Genomic DNA, 23,324 nt, shown 5'->3' on the forward strand with positions numbered 1-23,324 from the left:
CAAATATTCTTTAAATGACCAGTAAGTATTAAGAAGCAGTTAGTAAATGTTATTCACACACTTCCTGAAATGACTATTTGAGCCATAAAATTTTTAATTTATCATTTGATGTAAAATCAAATGAGTAACGTGAGTTAAATTCTTCTTGTTTTTGTCTTACGTTATCATCTCTTTGAACGTACAGTTTTCAGAAATGAATGTGTTCATTAACAATCTTAACTGGGATAAAGTATTTCTTTGAAAATCACCTACCTTTTTCATTTTAAGTGACTGCTGAATCATCCTTGGTAAATCATGACATTGTTGTACTTTCTTCTAAAATGAACATATTTGTTTAGCAGTGTCACACTAACTTTCTAAAGCAACTGGAGCAAACTGGATTCTCTTTTCTTTTTATTTTCTCTTCTTTCTCTCCCTCCCTCCCTCCATTCCTCCCCTGTCCTTCTTTCTTTCTTGCTTGCTTGCTTTCTTTCTTTCTTTTTTCTTTCTTCCTTCCTTCCTTTCTTCCCTCCTTTCTTCCTTTCTTTCTTTCTTTTTTTTTCTTTCAACAATGAGCCAAACTGAGTTTTTATGAAAAGAGAAGAAAATGACACAAGATTTGGCTACTTCACAGATGTGTTTTAGGTCCTAACCAATGAAGAAAAATAATATAAGATTGAAAAGAATAAGATTTCAGATCTTGAAACCCATAGTTAAATGACAACTGCCTTTCTTTATTACCAAATTAACTACCTACACTCTTTTTGAGCCAAATTTTCTTCTCTCTACCTTTCCTGACACCTCTGTATCCTGCAACTTCTTCCTTACAAGGGGTGAAGTAGAAGGAAATATTACATGAGAGTAGTGATAGGAATTCTCCAAGAAAAGCCGCATGATTTTAACTGGATGAGCTTTTTCTAATGATAGCTTTTATACATTTGAATAGCTTTTAGGAATACATACAGCATTTTTCAGTGTATGAATGTATCTGGTATGAATGTATTTAATTCAAAACACCACCTTGACTTAAGTATTTTGATAATCTTTCTGATTGTAACGTCGAAGGGCAGTGGTGACCTGCTTCTTCACACGGCTGCTCAGAGCGAATGGCCTCTGTTCCTTCCCCCAGGACTCCCACTTAGTGGTCTTGGATTGCTCTTTCCCACGTCTGGTTACTATGGAGAAAGCTGCACCATCAGCTTTTGTTTTCAGTTACCAGGTTGCTGTCAGGGCATTACTTATGAAAATGGTTTCTCTAATGCTAATTAGTTATAGCAACAAAATGAAAAGCTGTGCCTGCTTTGCTTTGTTGATACTCTTCAGCCTGTGCTGAGGCAGGTATTCAGACAAAGGATTGAAATTACTAATTATACTTTCTGGCGAAAAAACCCGTTCACTTAGTATGTAATGAGTTAGACTTTAACTCTTTTCTTACCTTCTACTGAGGGTCTGGGTAGGTGGTTTTCTACAAAGGATTGGATAGTTCCTGAGTCTTGTCTGCTTCCTGTGGTGGTCTACTTGGCTCCTTATGTCCTGAAGCCCAGCTCCATCAACCCACAAAGAACCCATTATTGCAACGTTAGTAATACCAATATAATCCAATTCCATTTCTGACATTTACCAGCTCTGTAGTAGTCAGCAAGCTGTTTGAGCTCTCCGTTTCTTCATATGTGAAATAAGGGAGTTAAGACCCATTTTCCAAGATTGTGATGGTAAATCGGAAAATCAGGCCCTTCCTGGACATGTGACCTGTGTAGTCACACAGGGCCCTGCACTCAGAGGGCCCCCATGTGGTTTAATGCTCTGTTGTCATCATCTTGAAATGCTAAATAATTTTTTAACAAGGGGCTGTATATTTTCATTTTGCACTGGACTACACAAATTACATAGTCAAGATGAGCTAGGCTCTGCTTCAGTAATAATAAATCCTCCAGACTCTCAGTGCCTTTACACAACCAAAGTTTATTTCCTGCTCATCCTACATGTCCAGCACACGCTGGAAGGATGCTCTGTGCCTCCTAGTCACTCAGGGATCCAGGCTGAAGGACACTTATTTTGACCTGAACTTTCGTAATCTGTACACCAAGGGAAGCAAACAAAGAGAATTGTGCATCTGTCACTTCCGTTCACCCTTCTTTGTCCAGAGCAAATCATATGGCCTTGTCTAACGACAAGGGAATGGGAAGTGCATTCCTTCCTGTACCCGGAAAGCTGAGAGCTGGAGTTGTTCGTGAGCACGCCACCAACGTCATAAAATACCAAGTGCCCATGGGCACCTGCCGTTTGCAGCCCCCCCTTTACAGGAGTAAATTTCAAGATTTCCAATTTCTCCTAAAACGAAACCAAACCAGATTATCTGAACGTAATATAATTTCTCTTTTAAAAGAAGTCCTTAATTCCCTTCTTTTCCAACAACTTCAAGATTTCCTTGACTGTTATCTCCCCCGGGGATGGAGCATATGCTGAGAAAGTTACTGCTGCAGTATCAGGATTAAACCCTTCCTTGCCAAATGGAGACAGTTCAGCCAGCATTGCTGGTTCCTTCATTCCACTTTCTCAAAATTGAAATGCTGTTGCTATTTGTTTTCTGATTGTAAAATATAAATGTATCATTATAACACATCCCAACAACATGAAAAATATCAAGTTAACATACAAAGTAGTAAAATCCGTAGTAATCCCACTAGTCGCTGTTAGATTTTGTCTTTCGAGGCATTTTAGGATACATACCCACCCTTGAAAATTCTTAAGTATTAGTATTATTATACATATTAATTTGTATATATTGTTTAAAGAAATGCTGTACCATGGGCATGTGTGTAATAAATATAATTATAATAATATTATTTTTTAATTGTATCACGTGATAATCATTTGATCTGCAATCACATGTATCTGGAAGGATTTATTACCCCTGTTCTCCAGTCCCCAGCTACAAGTCCTAGAGGTAACCACTTAGCAGCTATTACCATTCCAGAAATACTCTGTGCAGATATAAGCAAATACACATACTGTTTCTTTTTTACCCAAATTGTTGCATTCTGTGTGTAAATTGTTTCCATTTTACAAATGAATCATAATTTGTTGAATGAACTACCTATAGATGAGGTTTCAATTTTTTTTCTTTTTTTATTATTATTTTTTAAATACATCTTTATTGGAGTATAATTGCTTCACGATACTGTGTTAGTTTCTGCTGTACAACACAGTGAATCAGCCATATGCATACACATGTCCCCACATCCCCTCCCTCTTGAGCATCTCTCCCACCCTCCCTATCCCACCCCGCTAGGTCATCGCAAAGCACCGAGCTGATCTCCCTGTGCTAAGCTGCTGCTTCCCACTAGCTCTCTATTTTACATTTGGTAATGTATATATGTATTCCACTGGGTGTGAGTGTGTATGTGTGTGTGCATGCATATATATACATATATATACGCATGTACATATATATGTATGTATGCCACATTTTCTTTATCCATTCATCCACTGATGGGCACTTAGATTGTTTTCATACCTTGGCTATGGTACTGATAAATAATGCTGCAATGAACATAGGCATGCATATATCTTTTTGAATTAGTGTTTTTGTATTCTTTTGGATAAATACCCAGAAATGGGATAGCTGGGTCATATGGTAGTTCTACTCTTAATTTTTTGAGGAAGTTCCATACTGTTTTCCATGTGGCTGCACCAATTTACATTCCCACAATGTAGAAGGATTCCCTTTTCTCCACATCCTTGACAAACCTTGTTATTTTTTTCCTTTTCAATAACAGCCATTCTAACAGGCATGAGGTGATATCTTATTGTGGTTTTAATTTACATTTCCCTAATAACTGGTGATGTTAAACATCTTTTCATGTGCCTGTTGGCCATCTTCATGTCTTCTTTGGAAAAATGTCTATTCAGCTCTTCTGTCCATGTTTTAATCCAGTTGTTTGGTTTTTTTGTTGTTGAGTTGTATGAGTTCTATATATATTTTGGATATTAGCCCCTTATGAGATGTATGATTTGCAAATATCTTCTCCAATTCAGTAGGTTGTCTTTTTGTTTTGTTGAAGGTTTCCTTTGCTGTGCAAAAACTTTTCAGTTTGATGTAGTCCCATTTGTTTAATTTTGCTTTTATTTCCCTTGCCTGAGGAGACATATCTAGAAGATATTGCTAAGACTAACGTCAAAGAGCATACTCCCTATGTTTTCTTCTAGCAGTTTTATGGTTTCAGGTCTTACATTCAAGTCTTTAATCCATTTTGAGTTGATTTTTGTGTATGGTGTGAGATAATGGTCTTTTTTTTTTTTTTTTTGCATGTATCTGTCCAGTTTTCCAAACACCATTTATTGAAGAGACTATCCTTTCTCCACTGTATGTTCTTTGCTCCTTTGTTGTAAATTCTTGTCCTTATACATGTGGGTTTATATCTCAATTCTGTTCCATTGATCTATATATCTGTTTTTCTGCCAATACCGTGCTGTTTTAATTACTATGTTTTGTAATATAGTTTAAAATCAGGGAGTGTGATACCTCCAGCTTTGTTGTTTTTTCTCAGAATTGTTTTGGCTATTTGGGGTCTTTTGTGGTTCCATATAAATTTTAGAATTTTTTGTTCTATTTCTATGAAAAATGTCCTTGGGATTTTGGTAAGGATTGCATTGAATCTGTACATTGCTTTAGGCAATATGGACATTTTAACTATGTTAATTCTAATCCCTGAGCACAGAATATCTTTCCATTTATTTGTCTTCTTCAGTTTCTTTCAACAGTGTCTTATAGTTTTCAGTATACAGGTCTTTCATCTCCTTGGTCAAATTTATTCCTAGGTTTTTAATTCTTTCTGTTGCTATTGTAAATGGGATTGTTTCCTTAATTTCTCCTTCTACAAGCTCACTGTTAGCATATAGAAATGCAACAGATTTTTGTATGTTGATTTTGTGCCATGCAACATGACTGAACTCGTTTATTATTTCTAATAGTTTTTTTTGGTGGAATGTGTAGGGTTTTCTATATATAAAATCATGTCATCCACAAATAGTGACAGTTTTACTTCTCCCTTTCCAATTTGGATGTCTTGTATTTCTTTTTCTTGCCTAACTGCTCTGGCTAGGACTTCCAACACTATGCTGAATAAGAGTAGCAAGAGTGTGCATCCTTGTCTTGTTCCTGGTTTTAGAGGAATAGCTTTCAGCTTTTCACCACTGAGTATGATGTTAGCTCTGGGTTTGTCATATATGACCTTTATTATGTTAAGGTACGTACCATCTAAACCCACTTTATTGAGAGTTTTATTCATAAATGTGTGTTGAGTCCTGTCAAATGTCTTTTCTGCATCTGTTGAGATGATCATAGTGTTTTTATCTCTCATTTTATTAATGTGATGTATCACATTGATTTGCAGATGTTGAACCATTCTTGCATCCCTGGAATAAGTTCCACTTGATCATGGCATATAATACTTTTAATGTGTTGTTGCTAATATTTTGTTGAAGATTTTTTTATCTATGTTCATAGGAAATATTGGCCTGTAATTTATTTTTTGTGTGTTGTCTTTATCTGGTTTTGGTATCAGGGTGGTGTTGGCCTTGTGAGTTAGAAAGTGTTCACTCCTCTTCAATTTTTTGGAAGAGTTTGAGAAGGATAGTTATTAAATCTTCTTTGAAAGTTTGGTAGAATTTGCTTGTAAAACCATCTGGTCCTAAACTTTTGTTTTGGGGGGAAGTTTTGGATTATAGTTTCAATCTCTTTCCAGTAATCAGTCTATTCAGATTTTCTGTTCTTTGATAACTTAGTCTTGGAAGGTTGTATGGTTCTAAGAATTTGTCTATTTCTTCTAGGTTGTCCAATTCATTGGCATATTGCCATTCGTAATACTTTCTTATAATCCTTTGTATTTCTGTGGTATCCATTGTTATCTCTCTTCTTTCATTTCTGATTTTATTTATCAGAGTCTTCTCTCTTTTTTCTTAGTGAATGTGTCTAGCTAAAAGTTTGTCAATTTTGATTATCTTTTCAAAGAACCAGCTATGATTTTATTGATCTTTTCTATTGTCTTTTTCATCTATTTCCACTCTAATGTCCTTTCTACTTCTTTACTGACTTTGGGCTTCCTTTGTTTTTCTTTTTCTAGTTCCTTTAGGTGTAAGGGTAAATTGTTTATTTGAGATTTTTTTGTTTCTTGAGGTAGGCCTGTATTGCTATAAACTCCCCTCTTAGTACTGCTTTTCCTGCATCCCATAGATTTTGATATGTTAACTTTTCATTTGTCTTCAGGTAATGTTTATTTCTCCTTTGATTTCTTCATTGACCCAATAGTTGTTCAGAAGACTGTTGTTTGGTTGACACATATTTGTGATTTTTTCCAGATTTCTGCTTGTAGTTGATTTCTAGCTTCATACCATTGTGATCAGAAAAGATGACTGATATGATTTCAGTCTTCTTAAATTTATTGAGACTTGTTTTGTATCCCAACATATGGTCTAACTTTGAGAAGGTTTCACGTGCATTTGAGAAAAATGTGTATTCTGCTGCATTTGGATAGAATGTTCTGTACAAATCTATCAACTCCATCTGATCTAAAGTTTTATTTAAAGCTACTCTTCCCTTGTTGACTTTCTATTTGGCTGATCCATCCGCTAATGTAGTGGGGTGTTAAAGTCCCCTACTATTTTTGTGTTGCTGTCAATTTCTCTCTTTGTGTCTGTTAATAATTGTTTTATATATTTGGGTGCTCCTATGTTAGGTGCATATATATTAATATTTGTTATGTCTTCTTGATGAATTGGCCCCTTTATCATTATATCCTGTCCATCTTTGTCTCTTGTTATCTTTTGTGGCTTGAAGTCTACTTTGTCTGATATGAGTATGGCTACACCAGCTTTCTTTTGGCTGCCATTTGCTTGGAGTATCATCTTCCATCTCTTCACTTTGAGTCTATGTTTGTCTTTAGAGCTGAGGTGTGTCTGCTGGAGGAAGTATATACTTGGGTCTTGTTTTTTAATGCAACCAGCCATTCTGTGTCTTTTGACTGGTAAATTCAATCCAATCATTGAGGTGATTATTGATAGATGAGGACTTAGTACTGCAGTTTTATCATTTGTTTTCTGGTTGCACTATAGCTCCATTGCTTCTCTTTCCTTGTTTTTATGTCTGCCATTTTGGGTTGGTGGTTTTCTAAAATGTCTTCCTCCATTTCCTCTTTTTTTATGTTTTGTGTCTCTGTTCTAGATTTAGGTTTATGGTAACCATGAGTTTTGTATAAAACTTCTCATAGATAAAACAGTCCTTTTCTGCTAATAGCGTCTTATCTTCATTTATCTATGTGGGTTCTGCTCTTTTCATCTTCCCCTTTTGTGTTTTAGTTATCTCAAATTGTCCTTTTTTATATTGTGAGTTTGTTACCAAACTGAAGTAGCTATAGTTACTTTTTTCTGCTTTTTTTCCCCAGCCTTTATGTTATAATAAAGTGTTTTTAAAAAACCCATTCTGATAAAGAGTTGTGATTTTCTGATTCTGCATGTCTATTTATCACCTTACTCAAAGTTTTGCATATTTTGCCTTTTTGTTTCTGCTAGAAGAGCTCCTTTCAACATTTCTTGTAAGACAGGTATAGTGTTGATGAACTCCCTCAGCTTTGTTTGTCTGGGAAAGTCTTTATTTCTCCTTCATATCAGAATGATAACTCTGCTGGGTAGAGTATTCTTGGCTGACAGTTTGTAATCTTTCAGTGTTTTGAGAATGTCATTCCATTCTCTCCTGGCCTATAGCGTTTCTGCTGAGAAATCTACTGATAGCCTACTGGGGGTTCCTTTGTAGGTTAACCTTCTTTTTGTCCTGGCTGCCTTTAAAATTCTTTCTTTCTCACTGACTTTTGATAGTTTTAATATACTGTGTTTGGGAGGTCTTTTGTATTGAGGTAATTAGGTGTTTTCTTAGCTTCATGAACTTGTATATCCAGTTCCTTCCCCAGATTTAGGAAGTTCTCAGCTATTATTTCTTTAAATAAACTCTCTGCTCTCTTTTCACTCTCTTCTCCTTCTGGAATACCTGTTACCTTAATCTTCCCCTTCCCAAAAGAGTCAGATAACTCTCATAGAATTTTCTTGTCTTTTTATATCTTATTTCTTCCCTCTTCTACTCATATCATTTCTATCTATCTATCTTCAAGCTCACTAATTCTCTCTTCCATCTTGTCTGATCTGTTTCTGATGCTTTCTAATGTATTCTTCATCATGTTTATTGCCTTGTACAACTCCAGAATTTCTGTTTAGTCCTTTTTAGAGTTTCAGTCTCTTTGGTGAGGTATTCCTTCTGTTCATTAATTTTATTTCTGAGCTCATTTTACTGCCTTTCTGAGTTTTCTTGTAGCTTGTTGAGTTTTTTCGTGACAGATATTTTAAATTCTCTATCAGTTAGATTGAAATATTCTGTGGTTTTAAGTTTGGTTTCTAAAGAATTGTCATTTTCTCTTTGTTGTACAGTGTTACTATAGTTCTTCATGGTGCTTGATAAGCCAGCACATGTGAAGTAGGGGACACCTTTCTACTCCATTCTAACTATTCAACAGGTCAGAAATTAGAGGCCTTTCTTTTGTCGTCCAGTAGGTGGCGACATAGCACAAGTTTTTAGTTTCTCTTACCTGCGTTGCCTTTGGATATATTTGAAAGTCAGCATTTTCTACCCTTCACTGCCTCTGTCAGAGGTGTCACCCTTTACCCTCATTATTGCTTCTTGCGCCTCCAGGGTCATTGGTGCCTTGCAGCTGTCGGTGTCAATGGTGCTGCTGCCTGGAGCACTGGGATGGTGGGCTCTTCCACCATGGGCAGCATCCCCTGAGTTGCATTGGGAGTGAGCCAGCCAGGAGCACACAGGCACCTCTGCCATGTCCACGGTTGTAAGATTTGTGGGCTCCACTGCTACAGGTGGGGTGAGCAGGGAGCCAGAATTGTATGGCTGGAGGGACCAGGGTCCCAGGCCCTACTGCTGCTGCTGCCTGGTTACCTGTGGCCATGGGCACTGCTGTGGCCAGGGGGCTGGCGTTGTGTGCACTACCTCCTCTGTTGGCTAGGTTTTCTGGGGCCGTGGGCTCAGCTGCCGCAGCTGGAGGAACAGAATTGCGGGCACTGCCTCTGCTATTGCGCCTGTACCACCTCTTCTCTGTGTTCCAGTCCATCCTCCTTTAGATGCACAGAAATGTGCAATCGTCTGGCACCCTGGTGTGCTGGGTAGAGGCACCTTTGTTGAGCTGTGGATGTTCTACTGGTTGCAGATTAAAGGGGAGACACAGAGAGTAGCTCACTGCGCCATGATGCTGTCACCCCCCCAGCTTTACAGTGTTTGCTGTTACAAGCAATGTCATGAGAAATATTCTCATGCATAAAGCTCTTTGTATTTACCTGCTTACTTTCTTAGAATACATTAACAGAGGTAAAATTGTATTGCTGCTTATTAAAGATTATTCTAAATTTTTATTATATTTAATGACTATATCACATTGCATTAGTATATCTACATAAAGCTTATTTACTTGCTTATCTGATAAATCATTCAGAATTTTTTGGAGAGGCCACTTACCAGCTATTTTGGGAGTAACTGAAATACTCCTTTCAAAAGTATTTTGTAAGTTAATTATTCGTATAATAATGATCAATAGTAATTATTAATATTACTTATTTTATATTATAGCCTATCTATTTGTGTTATTTTATTAATAAACAATAATAATAAAATTATACAACTTCCATATGTTAATTTCACATTCCAGTGAACATGGTACTATAAGGAGAGGCATAATGTATATGAATAAGCAACATGTAATTCTGGAATTATAGGGTAAGAAGTGGTGACAGGCACACATCTTCTTTTGCCCAAAACAGGCTGGTGTTTATGCCTATTCTGGAGTCTCTGCTATTATGCTCCCTTTCATTCGCAGAATTGTACTGTTAAACAACAAATCATATGGCCATCCTACTTGTGAGTAAATTAACCATGTCCCACACCTTCGAAAACATGTCCTTAATCTATCCATCAGTACTGTCATTTCTTTGTCTTCAGAAGAGCTAAGATAGAACACATTGTAATTTATCTTTGTTAATTAATTCAGTTTGCTGTGATACAGCTCAAGTACGATCAATTACTCCTTTATGCCTTACACAGATCTGTCAGTCTAAGGCTGCTTTTCATATCATTCTTTCTTGCTTTAGAGGCTCGTCACCATCTTCTACCTCTACATCTGATCCAGGCAGAAGGATGGCAGTGCATGCCCTTCCCTCCCAGATTGCACTAGAGAGCAAAGGAGGTGCATAAACATCCTTCAGAGACCTTGAGCCATTATCAGGAAAGTTCTCAGATTAGTGATGCTTATGCATTCTAATGACTCATATTAGAACGCTTATGCATTCTAATGACTCATATTTTCTCATTTGTCATACAGAAAAATAAAAATGATATTTTTTAAAGAATTCTATATAAAAGCAATTTATCCTTTCACATTTTCTATGATCATTCCCCAAATAAAGTCAGATAAGGTAAATTTGTTCTACTCTGCTGCAGACAAATGAAAGGAAGACCATCTTCATAACCTTTATTCGTTAACCTTGGACTAAATAAAATCTCCAACCATTTCTTCATCACCAATACAAGCTTCTATTAGCCTGCAAGAAGTGTCACTTAATGTTTTTAACATGTTTAAAAGCAAAATAATGTCTTTTTGAAATGCTTGGTAGGAAATTCCGCAAGAACAATGTTCTCTAATAATTAACCGCACTGGTGAGTTAAAGGCCTTTGGCTTTTCCTCAGGATACCTCACCACCCAACATCATCCAAGTCAATTAACAGACATAATGCTCACTTCCTTGCCGGTCTTACTGCCTAATTAGAACCGCATGTGTTGGTTTGCATCAAAGCCATTTCACCTCGGCTCACTCACCAGTTATTCTGTTAGCAATTCCTATAGGCTGGCTCTTGATTTCCATTCCTTTCCTTTTCATGCCAGATAACTTCTTCACAGAGGGAGTGAGACGGTGAAGCATGGTCTCATTTCATTGTAATTATGGAATGTCCCAGTTAGAGCCAAAGGGAGTGGAAATTTCACACTAATTCCAGCACATCTCCGATGTTAGAAATTGATCGCTGAGTGACTAAATTACAAGTGCCAGGGAAGCCATCGGTGGGATGTTCTGCCCCCCAGCAGCCTTGACATCCCTACAGCTGTCCTTTCGCCGGCAGCCATTTTCAATGGCCTTTCTAACCACAGTCATCAACAGTGGGGAACCCTCAATAACATCTTATGCTTTTAGAAAAATTTTAACGTGAGTTGGAAACATAAATATTTGGATTTTCTCAGGATAAAGCATTTTAAGTGTTTGGGTTCTATATTTGAGCTGGGGTCTCTTTGAAAACATATCCCAATGCTAGTTGTAAATTGTGACCTCACAAAGAAGACCTTAGAGGGGAAAATTACTAAATACAGCTAAATTCTTTAAATTATGCATTTCCAAAGATGTGTCAGAAGCAGCGACTTTTCTTTAGAATCTTATTTTTTAATATAAAATATCAAACTCCTAGTAACGAAGTTCTTAGTTATTTTGTTCCATGGACCCCTTTGGCAGTTTGATAAAAACTTTAGACGTTATCTTTGAACAATATTTTCTAAAGGCATAGGATTAAACACATAAAATTCAAAAGAAATCCAGTTATCAAAATAATAAAATTAAGTTTGTGATTTGGCATTTGTGCTTCTTTACCGATGCATTAAAATGACACTTCAATACATTTAAGTATAGGAAAGTTAAAATTAAATCTTACTGCTTAGGCCTTTCTCACCTTCTGAGATGGCCCACACTCTGTCTGTGGGGTGTGTTTCTCCCAAGGCCACTCTCGCCTTCTGAGATGGCCCACACTCTGTCTGTGGAATGTGTTTCTCTCTAAATAAATCCACTTCTTATCACTTTATCTCTCACTGAATTCTTTCTGCAATGAGACATCAAGAACCTGAGCTTCATTAAGTCCTGAAACCAGGTAATACATCCAAGAAACAGTCATCCATTGAGTTTTTTCCCCTCATTCATCTCCCTTCATCCAAACTGAGGAAAAGAGACAGCCACCTGGCAAAGGTCTAGTCCAAGGTGCCTTTGAAATGTTCTGCCGAAGCTCCTCTGGTTCCCCAGCATTCCTGTTAGAAGATAAGCCATCTCCTGCTAGAGAGGCGTTTGGAAGAAAGAAAGTAGAAAAGAGGTTTGAGACTGGATTCCTACTTCTCCACGAGTCACAAAATGGAATCCCCAACCGTGGAGTCCGGAACTTTCATTTAATTAGAAGACTGAGGCCATAGGATGGCAATCCTTGTGACGTCCTTCTAAGATACCGGCGTAGGGCGCCACCAACCCAGGACGATGCAAGACCACGAGCTGTTCCAGTCCTTTCGGATGCCAGAGGTGGTTGACTTCCGGCAGTACGTGTGCACCCTTCCAAACGACACACTCATGGGCTTCGGTGCGTTCGTGGCGCTCACCACCTTCTGGTACGCCATGCAGCCGCAGGCCCTGAAGCCACCGTGTGACCTGGCCATGCAGTCAGTGGAGGTGGCAGGCAGTGACGGTGCCCGGAGATCCGTGCTCCTGGACAGTGGCAAGCCCTTGGTGTATTTCTCTGATGACATCAGAATGTTATATGAAGGTTTCCAGAGGGGCATGCAGGTGTCAAATAACGGCCCTTGTTTAGTCTCTCAGAAACCAGACCAACCCTATGAATGGCTTTCATACAAACAGGTTGCAGAAATGTCAGAGTGTGTGGGCTCGGCGCTGCGCCACAAGGGCTTCAAGGTAGCCGCAGATCAGTTCATCGGCCTCTTTTCTCAGAACAGACCTGAGTGGGTGATCATTGAACAGGGATGCTTTACTTATTCAATGGTGATCATTCCCCTCTACGATACCCTCGGAACTGAAGCAATCACCTTCATCATCAACAAAGCTGAACTCTCTCTGGTTTTTGTGGGCAAGCCAGAGAAGGCCAGCCTCTTTTTAGAAGCTGTAGAAAATAAATTAACAGCATGCCTTAAAACTACTGTTCTCATGGACTCCTACGGCACTGATGGGTCGGAACAAGGCAAGAAGTGCGGGGTGGAGATCATCAGCATGAAGGCCATGGAGGACCGGGGAAGAGCCCACAGACGGAAGCCCAAGAAGCCTCCAGCACCTGAAGATGTTGCAATAATTTGCTTCACAAGTGGAACTACAGGCAACCCCAAAGGAGCACTGATCACCCATCGAAATGCAGTCAGCGATTGTTCAGCGTTTGTGAAAATGACAGAGTACGTTCCTTACTTCCTCAGATGATACTTCGATCTCTTTCTTGCCTCTTGCCCACGTGTTTGAAAAAGTTGTAGAGTGTGAGGTGCTGTGGCACGGAGCTAAAATAGGATTTTGCCAAGGAGATATCAGGTTGCTTATGGATGATCTCAAGGCATTTCAACCCACCGTCTTCCCTGTGGTCCCCAGACTGCTGAACCGGATGTTTGACTGACTTTTTGCTCAGGCAAACACCATGCTGAAGCGATGGCTGTTGGACTTTGCCTCCAAGAGGAAAGAAGCCAAGCTTCACAGTGGCATCCTTAGAAACAACAGCCTGTGGGATAAGTTGACCATCCATAAAATAGAGTCGAGCCTGGGAGGAAAAGTGAGGCTGATGATCACAGGAGCGGCGCCCGTGTCCGCCACCGTGCTGACCTTCCTGAGAGCCTCGCTGGGCTGCCAGTTCTACGAAGGCTACGGACAGACTGAGTGCACTGCCGGGTGCTGCCTGACTGTGCCTAGGGACTGGACCACAGGCCATGTTGGTGCCCCAATGCCTTGCAACATTGTAAAGCTTGTCGATGTGGAAGAAATGACTTACATGGCTGCCAAGGGCGAGGGCAAGGTGTGTGTGCAAGGGGCTAATGTATTTCAAGACTACTTAAAGGACCCAGCAAACACAGCAGAAGCTCTGGATAAAGATGGCTGGTTGCACACAGGGGACATTGGAAAGTGGTTATCAAATGGCACCTTGAAGATCATCGACAGGAAAAAGCACATCTTTAAACTGGCGCAAGGAGAGTACATAGCTCTGGAGAAGATCGAAAACATCTACCAGTGAAGTGAACCTGTCGCTCAGGTGTTCGCCCACGGAGAGAACTTGCAGGCATTTCTCATAGTAATTATGGTACCAGACGTTGAGACGCTAGGTCCCTGGGCCCGGAAGAGAGGCTTTGAAGGCTCCTTTGAAGAACTGTGCAGAAACAAGGATGTCAAAAAAGCTATTCTAGAAGACATGGTGAGACTTGGGAAGGATTCTGGCCTAAAACCATTTGAATAGGTCCTTTGACCTGTCTCCACTCTGAATTATTCTCTGTCAACAACGGCCTTCTGACCCCAACAATGAAGGCTAAAAGGCCAGAGCTTTGGAATTATTTCAGGTCACAGATCCTTGAACTTTGTTCCACCATCAAAATCTAATGCGAGGAAGGAAGCTGGGAAGAGGCCGCATGGCTCCGCGGTCTTCTTCCGCCCGTGGCCCCAGTGGGTAGTTTTGACAACGGCAAGTAGGGAAGGAGCATCTTTGTCTGCCTCGTGCATTCAGATTCTCGTCATAGGAAGCTTAGAGGGAATGGAACACTGCCTTATGGTCACCTCGCATTGCAGACCATGTTCACGGTGATACACAATTTCCAAAATGAGCCTTAAAAAAATTGTAAAGGGGAAACTACAAATGTCCTAAGTTATTTACCACTTCCTCAGTTTAAAAGGAGGGTGAAAACTTGTCTCTCTGTTTTGCTAACCAAGTGGTTAGGACTTTGCTATTTCTGAGATGTCTGCTACTTGCTGCAAATTCTGCAGGTGTCTGCTGCTCCGAAGAGTACCGTGCACTGGAGGGACCCATCCCTTATAAACAAGAACTGCCCCAGCTGCAGGAGGTCGCAAGTGGACCAGAGGTTTTTCTTTTTTTTAATCCCTGCCACCTTCCCTTCCCCATCTCACACCACCCTTCTGATTAACCCCTGTCACTCCTGTCGGAGTAGAATGTTCTCCGTGAAGCAGAGGACGGACCTAGCTCAGAACAACGCAAGTAAGGATGCATGGCCGCTCACCACTGCGGGGGGATTCTGGCACCCACAGAGCAGTATATTCTCTGACCCTCTTCTCCAGACCCGATTCCCTCCCTCCATCCCTTCCCAGGGGTTATTTAAAAATCTGTCTTAGACTCTGCAGTGAAGACAAGCATTTCAACAAGGAAACAATTACCTGGATCAACCATGTTCAACTGTGACACCTGAATAACTGTACACTTTACCTTCACTGAACCTGTCGCTCTGTCTGTGATGGTTTTGGGGTTTTTTTAACATCTTTATTGGAGTATAATTGCTTTACAGTGTTGTGCTAGTTTCTGCTGTATAACAAAGTGAATCAGCTATATGTATACATATATCCCCATATCCCCTCCCTCCTGCGTCTCCCTCCCACCCTCTCCATCCCAACCCTACAGGTGATCGCAAAGCACCGAGCTCATCTCCCTGTGCCATGCAGCTTCTTCCCACTAGCTAACTATTTTACTTTTGGTAGTGTATATATGTAAATGCTACTCGCCCACCTCGTCCAAGCCCACCCTTCCCCCCCCCCATGTCCCCAAGACCACTCTCCACGTCTGTGACTTTACTCCTGTCCTGCTCCTAGGTTCATCAGAACCTTTTTTTTTTTTTAGATTCCATATATATGTGTTAGCATACATATGTGTTTCACTTTCTGACTTACTTCACTCTGTATGACAGACTCTAGGTCCATCCATCTCACTACAAATAACTCAATTTCATTTCTTTTTATGGCTGAGTAATATTCTGTTGTATATATGTACCACATCTTCTTTATCCATTCATCTGTTGATGGACACTTAGGTTGCTTCCATGTCCTGGCTATTGTAAATAGTGCTGCAATGAACATAGTGATACATGACTCTTTGAATTATGGTTTTCTCAGGGTATACGCCCAGTAGTGGGATTGCTGGGTCGTATGGTAGTTCTATTTTTAGGCTTTTAAGGAACGTCCATACTGTTCTCCACTTTGGCTGTATAAATTTACATTCCCACCAACAGTGCAAGAGGGTTCCCTTTTCTCCACACCCTCTCCAGCATTTGCTGTTTGTATATTTTGATGATGGCCATTCTGACCGGTTTGAGGAGATACCTCATTCTAGATTTGATTTGCATTTCTTTAATGATTAATGATGTTGAGCATCCTTTCATGTGTTTGTTGGCAATCTGTATATCTTCTTTGGAGAAATGTCTATTTAGGTCTTCTGCCCATTTTTGGATTGAGCTGTTTGTTTTTTGATATTGAGCTGCATGAGCTGCTTGTAAATTTTGGAGATTAATCCTTGGTCAGTTGCTTCGTTTGCAAATATTTTCTTCCATTCTGAGGGTTGTCTTTTCATCTTTTTTATGGTTTCCTTTGCTGTGCAAAAGCTTTTAAGTTTCATTAGGTCCCATTTGTTTATTTCTGTTTTTATTTCCATTTCTCTAGGAGGTGGGTCAAAAAGGATCTTGCTGTGATTTATGTCATAGAGTGTTCTGCCTATGTTTTCCTCTAAGAGTTTGATAGTGTCTGGCCTTACATTTAGGTCTTTAATCCATTTTGAGTTAATTTGTGTGTATGGTGTAAGGAATTGTTCTAATCTCATTCTTTTACATGTAGCTGTCCAGTTTTCCCAGCACCACTTATTGAAGAGGCTGTATTTTTTCCATTGTATACTGTTGCCTCCTTTATCAAAGATAAGGTGACCATATGTGTGTAGGTTTATCTCTGGGCTTTCTAGCCTATGCCATTAATCTATATATCTGTTTCTGTGCCAGTACCATACTGTCTTGATTACTGTAGCTTTGTAGTATAGTCTGAAGTCAGGGAGCCTGATTCCTCCAGCTCCATTTTTCTTTCTCAAGATTGCTTTGGCTACTCGGGGTCTTTTGTGTTTCCATACAAATTGTGAAATTTTTTGTTCTAGTTCTGTGAAAAATGCCACTGGTAGTTTGCGAGGGATTGCATTGATTCTGTAGATTGCTCTGGGTAGTATAGTCATTTTCACAATGTTGGTTCTTCTAATCCAAGAACATGGTATATTTCTCCATCTGTTTGTATCATCTTTAATTTCTTTCATCAGTGTCTTATAGTTTTCTGAGTACAGGTCTTTTGTCTACTTAGGTAGGTTTATTTCTAAGTATTTTATTCTTTTTGTTGCAATGGTAAATGGGAGGGTTTTCGTAATTTCTCTTTCAGATTTTTCATCATTAGTGTATAGGAATGCAAGAGATTTCTGTGCGCTAATTTTGTATCCTACTACTCTACCAAATTCATTGATTAGCTCTAGTAGTTTTCTGGTAGCATCTTTAGGATTCTCTGTGTATAGTATCATGTCATCTGCAAACAGTGACAGTTTTACTTCTTCTTTTCTGATTTGGATTCCTTTTATTTCTTTTTCTTCTCTGATTGCTGTGGCTAAAACTTCCAAAACTATGCTGAATAATAGTGGTGGGAGTGGGCAACCTTGATCTTAGAGGAAATGGTTTCAGTTTTCCACCACTGAGAATGATGTTGGCTGTGGGTTTGTCATATACGGCCTTTATTATGTTGAGGTAGGTTCCCTCTATGCCTACTTTCTGGAGAGTTTTTATCATAAATGGGTATTGAATTTTGTCAAAAGCTTTTTCTGCATCTATTGAGATTATCATATGGTTTTTATCCTTCAATTTGTTAATATGGTATATCACATTGATTGATTTGCATATATTGAAGAATCCTTGCATTCCTGGGAAAAACCCCACTTGATCATGATGTATGATCCTTTTAATGTGCTGTTGGATTCTGTTTGCTAGTATTTTGTTGAGGATTTTTGCATCTGTGTTCATCAGAGATATTGACCTGTAGTTTTCTTTTTTTGTAACATCTTTGTCTGGTTTTGGTATCAGGGTGATGGTGGCCTCATAGAATGAGTTTGGGAGTGTTCCTCCCTCTGCTATATTTTGGAAGAGTTTGAGAAGGATAGGTGTTAGCTCTTCTCTAAATGTTTGATAGAATTTGCCTGTGAAGCCATCTGGTCCTGGGCTTTTGTTTGTTGGAAGATTTGTAACCACAGTTTCAATTTCAGTGCTTGTGATTGGTCTGTTTATATTTTCTGTTTCTTCCTGGTTCAGTCTCAGAAGGTCGTGCTTTTCTAAGAATTTGTTCATTTCTTCCAGGTTGTCCAATTTATTGGCATATAGCTGCTTGTAGTAATCTCTCATGATCCTTTGTATTTCTGCAGTGTCAGTTGTTACTTCTTTTTCATTTCTAATTCTGTTGATATGAGTCTTCTCCCTTTTTTTCTTGTTGAGTCTGGCTAATGGTTTATCAATTTTGTTTATCTTCTCAGAGAACGAGCTTTTAGTTTTATTGATCGTTGCTATTGTTTCTTTCTTTCCTTTTTCATTTATTTCTGATCTGATCTTTATGATTTCTTTCCTTCTGCTAACTTTGGGGGTTTTTTTTGTTCTTTCTCTAATTGCTTTAGGTGTAAGGTTAGGTTGTTTATTTGAGATGTTTCTTGTTTCTTGAGGTAGGGTTGTATTGCTATAAGCTTCCCTTAGAACTGCTTTTCCTGCATCCCATGGGTTTTGGGTCGTCGTGTTTTCATTGTCATTTGTTTCTAGGTATTTTTTTGATTTCCTCTTTGATTTCTTCAGTGATCTCTTCGTTATTAGTAGTGTATTGTTTAGCCTCCATGTGTTTGTATTTTTTACAGTTTTTGTCCTACAATTGATATCTAGTCTCATAGTGTTGTGGTTGGAAAAGATACTTGATACAATTTCAATTTTCTTAAAATTACCATGGCTTGATTTGTGACCCAAGATATGGTCTATCCTGGAGAATGTTCCATGAGCACTTGAGAAGAAAGTGTGTTCTGTTGTTTTTGGATGGAATGTCCTATAAATATCAATTAAGTCCATCATGTTTAATATGTCATTTAAAGCTTGTGTTTCCTTATTTATTTTCATTTTGGATGATATGTCCATTGGTGAAAATGGGGTGTTAAAGTCTCCCATTATGATTGTGTACTGTTGATTTCCCCTTTTATGGCTGTTAGCATTTGCCTTATGTATTAAGGTGCTCCTATGTTGGGTGCATAAATATTTACAATTGTTATATCTTCTTCTTGGATTGATCCCTTGATTATTATGTAGTGTCCTTCTTTGTCTCTTGTAATAGTCTTTATTTTAAAGTCTGTTTTGTCTGATATGAGAATTGCTACTCCAGTTTTCTTTTGATTTCCATTTGCATGGAATATCTTTTTCCATCCCCTCACGTTCAGTCTGTATGTGTCCCTAGGTCTGAAGTGGGTCTCTTGTAGGCAGCATATGTACGGGTCTTGTTTTTTTATCCATTCAGCCAGTCTATGTCTTTTGGTTGGAGCATTTAATCCATTTACATTTAAGGTCATTATCGATATGTATGTTCCTGTTACCATTTTCTTAATTGTTTTGTGTTTGTTATTATAGGTCTTTTCCTTCTCTTGTCTTTCCTGCCTAGAGAATTTCCTTTAGCATTTGTTGTAAAGCTGGTTTGGTGGTGCTGAATTCTCTTAACTTTTGCTTATTTGTAAAAGTTTTTTTTTTTTCTTTTTTTTTTTTAATTTTATTTATTTATTTATGGCTGTGTTGGGTCCTCGTTTCTGTGCGAGGGCTTTCTCTAACTGTGGCAAGCGGGGGCCACTCTTCATCATGGTGCGCGGGCCTCTCACCACCGCAGCCTCACCCGTTGCAGAGCACAGGCTCCAGACGCGCAGGCTCAGTAACTGTGGCTTACGGGCCCAGCTGCTCTGCGGCACGTGGGATCCTCCCAGACCAGGGCTCGAACCCGTGTCCCCCGCATCGGCAGGCAGACTCCCAACCACTGCGCCACCAGGGAAGCCCTGTAAAAGTTTTAATTTCTCCTTCGAATCTGAATGAGATCCTTGCTGGATAGAATAATCTTGGTTGTAGGTTTTTCCCTTTCATCAGTTTAAATATGTCCTGCCATTCCCTTCTGGCTTGCAGAGTTTCCACTGAAAAATCAACTGTTTGGTATGATTTCAATTTTCTTAAATTTACTGAGGCTTGATTTGTGACCCAAGATGTGATCTATCCTGGAGAATGTTCCGTGCGCACTTGAGAAGAATGTGTAATCTGCTGTTTTTGGATGGAATGTCCTATATATATCAATTAAATCTATCTGGTCTTTTGTGTCATTTAAAGCTTCTGTTTCCTTATTTATTTTCATTTTGGATGATCTGTCCATTGGTGTAAGTGAAGTGTTAAAGTCCCCCACTATTATTGTGTTACTGTCGATTTCCTCTTTTATAGCTGTTAGCAGTTGCCTTATGTATTGAGGTGCTCCTATGTTGGGTGCATATATATTTATAATTGTTATATCTTCTTCTTGGATTGATCCCTGGATCATTATGTAGTGTCCTTCCTTGTCTCTTGTAACATTCTTTATTTTAAAGTCTATTTTATCTGATATGAGTATAGCTACTCCAGCTTTCTTTTGATTTCCATTTGCATGGAATATCTTTTTCCATCCCCTCACTTTCAGTCTGTATGTGTCCCTAGGTCTAAAGTAGGTCTCTTGTAGACAGCATATATATGGGTCCTGTTTTTGTATCCATTCAGCCAGTCTATGTCTTTTGGTTGGGGCGTTTAATCCATTCACATTTAAGGTAATTATCGATATGTATGTTCCTATGACCATTTTCTTAATTGTTTTGGGTTTGTTTTTGTAGGTCCTTTTCTTCTCTTGTGTTTCCCCCTTAGAGAAGTTCCTTTAGCATTTGTTGTAGAGCTGGTTTGGTGGTGCTGAATTCTCTTAGCTTTTGCTTGTCTGTAAAGCTTTTGATTTCTCCATCAAATCTAAATGAGATCCTTGCCGGGTAGAGTAATCTTGGTTGTAGGTTCTTCCCTTTCATCACTTTAAGTATATCATGCCACTCCCTTCTGGCTTGTAGAGTTTCTGCTGAGAAATCAGCTGTTAACCTTATGGGGGTTCCCTTGTATGTTATTTGTCGTTTTTCCCTTGCTGCTTTCAATAATTTTTCTTTGTCTTTAATTTTTGCCACTTTGATTACTATGTGTCTCGGCGTGTTTCTCCTTGGGTTTATTCTGTATGGGACTCTCTGCGCTTCCTGGACTTGGGTGGCTATTTCCTTTCCCATGTTAGGGAAGTTTTCGACTATAATCTCTTCAAATATTTTCTCTGGTCCTTTCTCTCTCTCTTCTCCTTCTGGGACCCCTATAATGTGAATGTTGGTGCGTTTAATGTTGTCCCAGAGGTCTCTTAGGCTGTCTTCATTTCTTTTCATTCTTTTTTCTTTAGTCTGTTCCGCAGCAGTGAATTCCACCATTCTGTCTTCCAGGTCACTTATCCGTTCTTCTGCCTCAGTTATTCTGCTATTGATTCCTTCTAGTGTAGTTTTCATTTCAGTTATTGTATTGGTCATCTCTGTTTGTTTGTTCTTTAATTCTTCTAGGTCTTTGTTAATCATTTCTTGCATCTTCTCAATCTTTGCCTCCATTCTTATTCCGAGGTCCTGGATCATCTTCACTATCATTATTCTGAATTCTTTCTCTGGAAGGTTGCCTATCTCCACTTCATTTAGTTGTTTTTCTGGGGTTTTTTCTTGTTCCTTCATCTGGTACATAGCCCTCTGCCTTTTCATCTTCTCTGTCTTTCTGTAACTGTGGTTTTTGGTCCACAGGCTGCAGGATTGTAGTTTTTCTTGCTTCTGCTGTCTGCTGTCTGGTGGTTGAGGCTATCTAAGAGGCTTGATGGTAGGCTCTGGTGGTGGGTAGAGCTGACTGTTGCTGTGGCGGTCAGAGCTCAGTAAAACCTTAATCCACTTGACTGTTGATGGGTGGGGCTGGGTTCCCTCCCTGTTGCTGTGGCGGTCAGAGCTCAGTAAAACCTTAATCCACTTGACTGTTGATGGGTGGGGCTGGGTTCCCTCCCTGTTGGTTGTTTTGCCTGAGGCAACCCAACACTGGAGCCTACCCGTGCTCTTTGGTGGGGTTAATGGCAGACTCTGGGTGGGCTCACGGCAAGGAGAACTTCCCAGAACCTCGGCTGCCTTATCCCCACGGTGAAACAGAGCCACCACTCGCCTCTGCAGGAGACCCCCCAACACCAGCAGATAGGTCTGGTTCAGTCTCCCCCAGGGTCACTGCTCCTTCCCCTGGGTCCCGATGCACACATTACTTTGTGTGTGCCCTCCAAGAGTGGGGTCTCTGTTTCCCCCAGTCCTGTCAAAGTCCTGCAATCAATTCCCACTAGGCTTCAAAGTCTGATTCTCTAGGAATTCCTCCTCCCGTACCCGGACCCCCAGGTTGGGAAGCCTGACGTGGGGCTCAGAACCTTCAATCCAGTGGGTGGACTTCTGTGGTATAAGTGTTCGCCAGTCTGTGAGTCACCCACCCAGCAGTTATGGGATTTGATTTTACTCTGATTGCGCCCCTCCTACCGTCTCACTGTGGCTTCTCCTCTGTCCTTGGACGTGGGGTATCCTCCTTGGTGAAGTCCAGGTTCTTCCTGTCAATGATTGTCCAGCAGCCAGTTTTGATTCTGGTGCTCTCGCAAGAGGGAGTGAGAGCACGTCCTTCTACTCCGCCATCTTGGTTAATCCTCGAAAAATCAACTGTTAACCTTATGGGGATTCCCTTGTATGTTATTTGTTGCTTTTCCCTTGCTGCTTTCAGTATTTTTTCTTTGTATTTAATTTTTGATAGTTTGACTAATATGTGTCTCAGCATGTTTCTCTTTGCGTTTATCCTGTATGGTATTCTCTGTGCTTCCTGGATTTGATTGACTATTTCCTTTCCCATGTTAGAGAAGTTTTCAACTATAATCTCTTCAAATATTTTCTCAGATCCTTTCTTTTTCTCTTCTTCTTCTGGGACCCCTATAATTCAACTGTTGGTGCGTTTAATGTTATCCCAGAGGTCTCTGAGACTGTCCTCAATTCTTTTCATTCTTTTTTCTTTATTCTGCTCCCTGGCAGTTATTTCCACCATTTTATCTTCTAGCTCACTTATCCGTTCTTCTCTCTCAGTTATTCTTTTACTGATTCCTTCTAGAGTATTTTTTAATTTCAGTAATTGTGTTGTCCATCACTGTTTGTTTGCTCTTTAGTTCTTCTAGATCCTTGTTAAATATTTCTTGCATTTTCTCCATTCTGTTTCCGAAATTTTGGCTCATCTTTACAATCATTACTCTGAATTCTTTTTTCAGGTAGCATGCCTATTTCATCTTCATTTATTTGGTCTTGT

At 39.5% G+C, this 23,324-nt stretch overlaps 1 protein-coding gene, 1 long non-coding RNA gene and 1 pseudogene across 15 annotated transcripts in view; 2 read left to right on the plus strand and 1 right to left on the minus strand.

Annotated features, from left to right (window-relative positions):
• Positions 1-23,324, plus strand: part of PRKN (parkin RBR E3 ubiquitin protein ligase) — a 1,297,158-nt gene that overhangs the window by 1,148,182 nt on the left and 125,652 nt on the right. The gene's annotated exons all lie outside the window — the stretch shown is intronic.
• The window catches only part of LOC309667324, a 448,292-nt gene that overhangs the window by 416,158 nt on the left and 8,810 nt on the right, over positions 1-23,324 (minus strand). The gene's annotated exons all lie outside the window — the stretch shown is intronic.
• Positions 11,919-16,145, plus strand: LOC309667360 (long-chain-fatty-acid--CoA ligase 1 pseudogene; annotated as a pseudogene). The gene has a single exon. The product of its transcript is annotated as a long-chain-fatty-acid--CoA ligase 1 pseudogene (transcript).

This window comes from Balaenoptera physalus (assembly GCF_965194825.1).
Source record: "Balaenoptera physalus genome assembly, chromosome: 9".
In the NCBI taxonomy this organism is placed as follows: domain Eukaryota; kingdom Metazoa; phylum Chordata; class Mammalia; order Artiodactyla; family Balaenopteridae; genus Balaenoptera; species Balaenoptera physalus.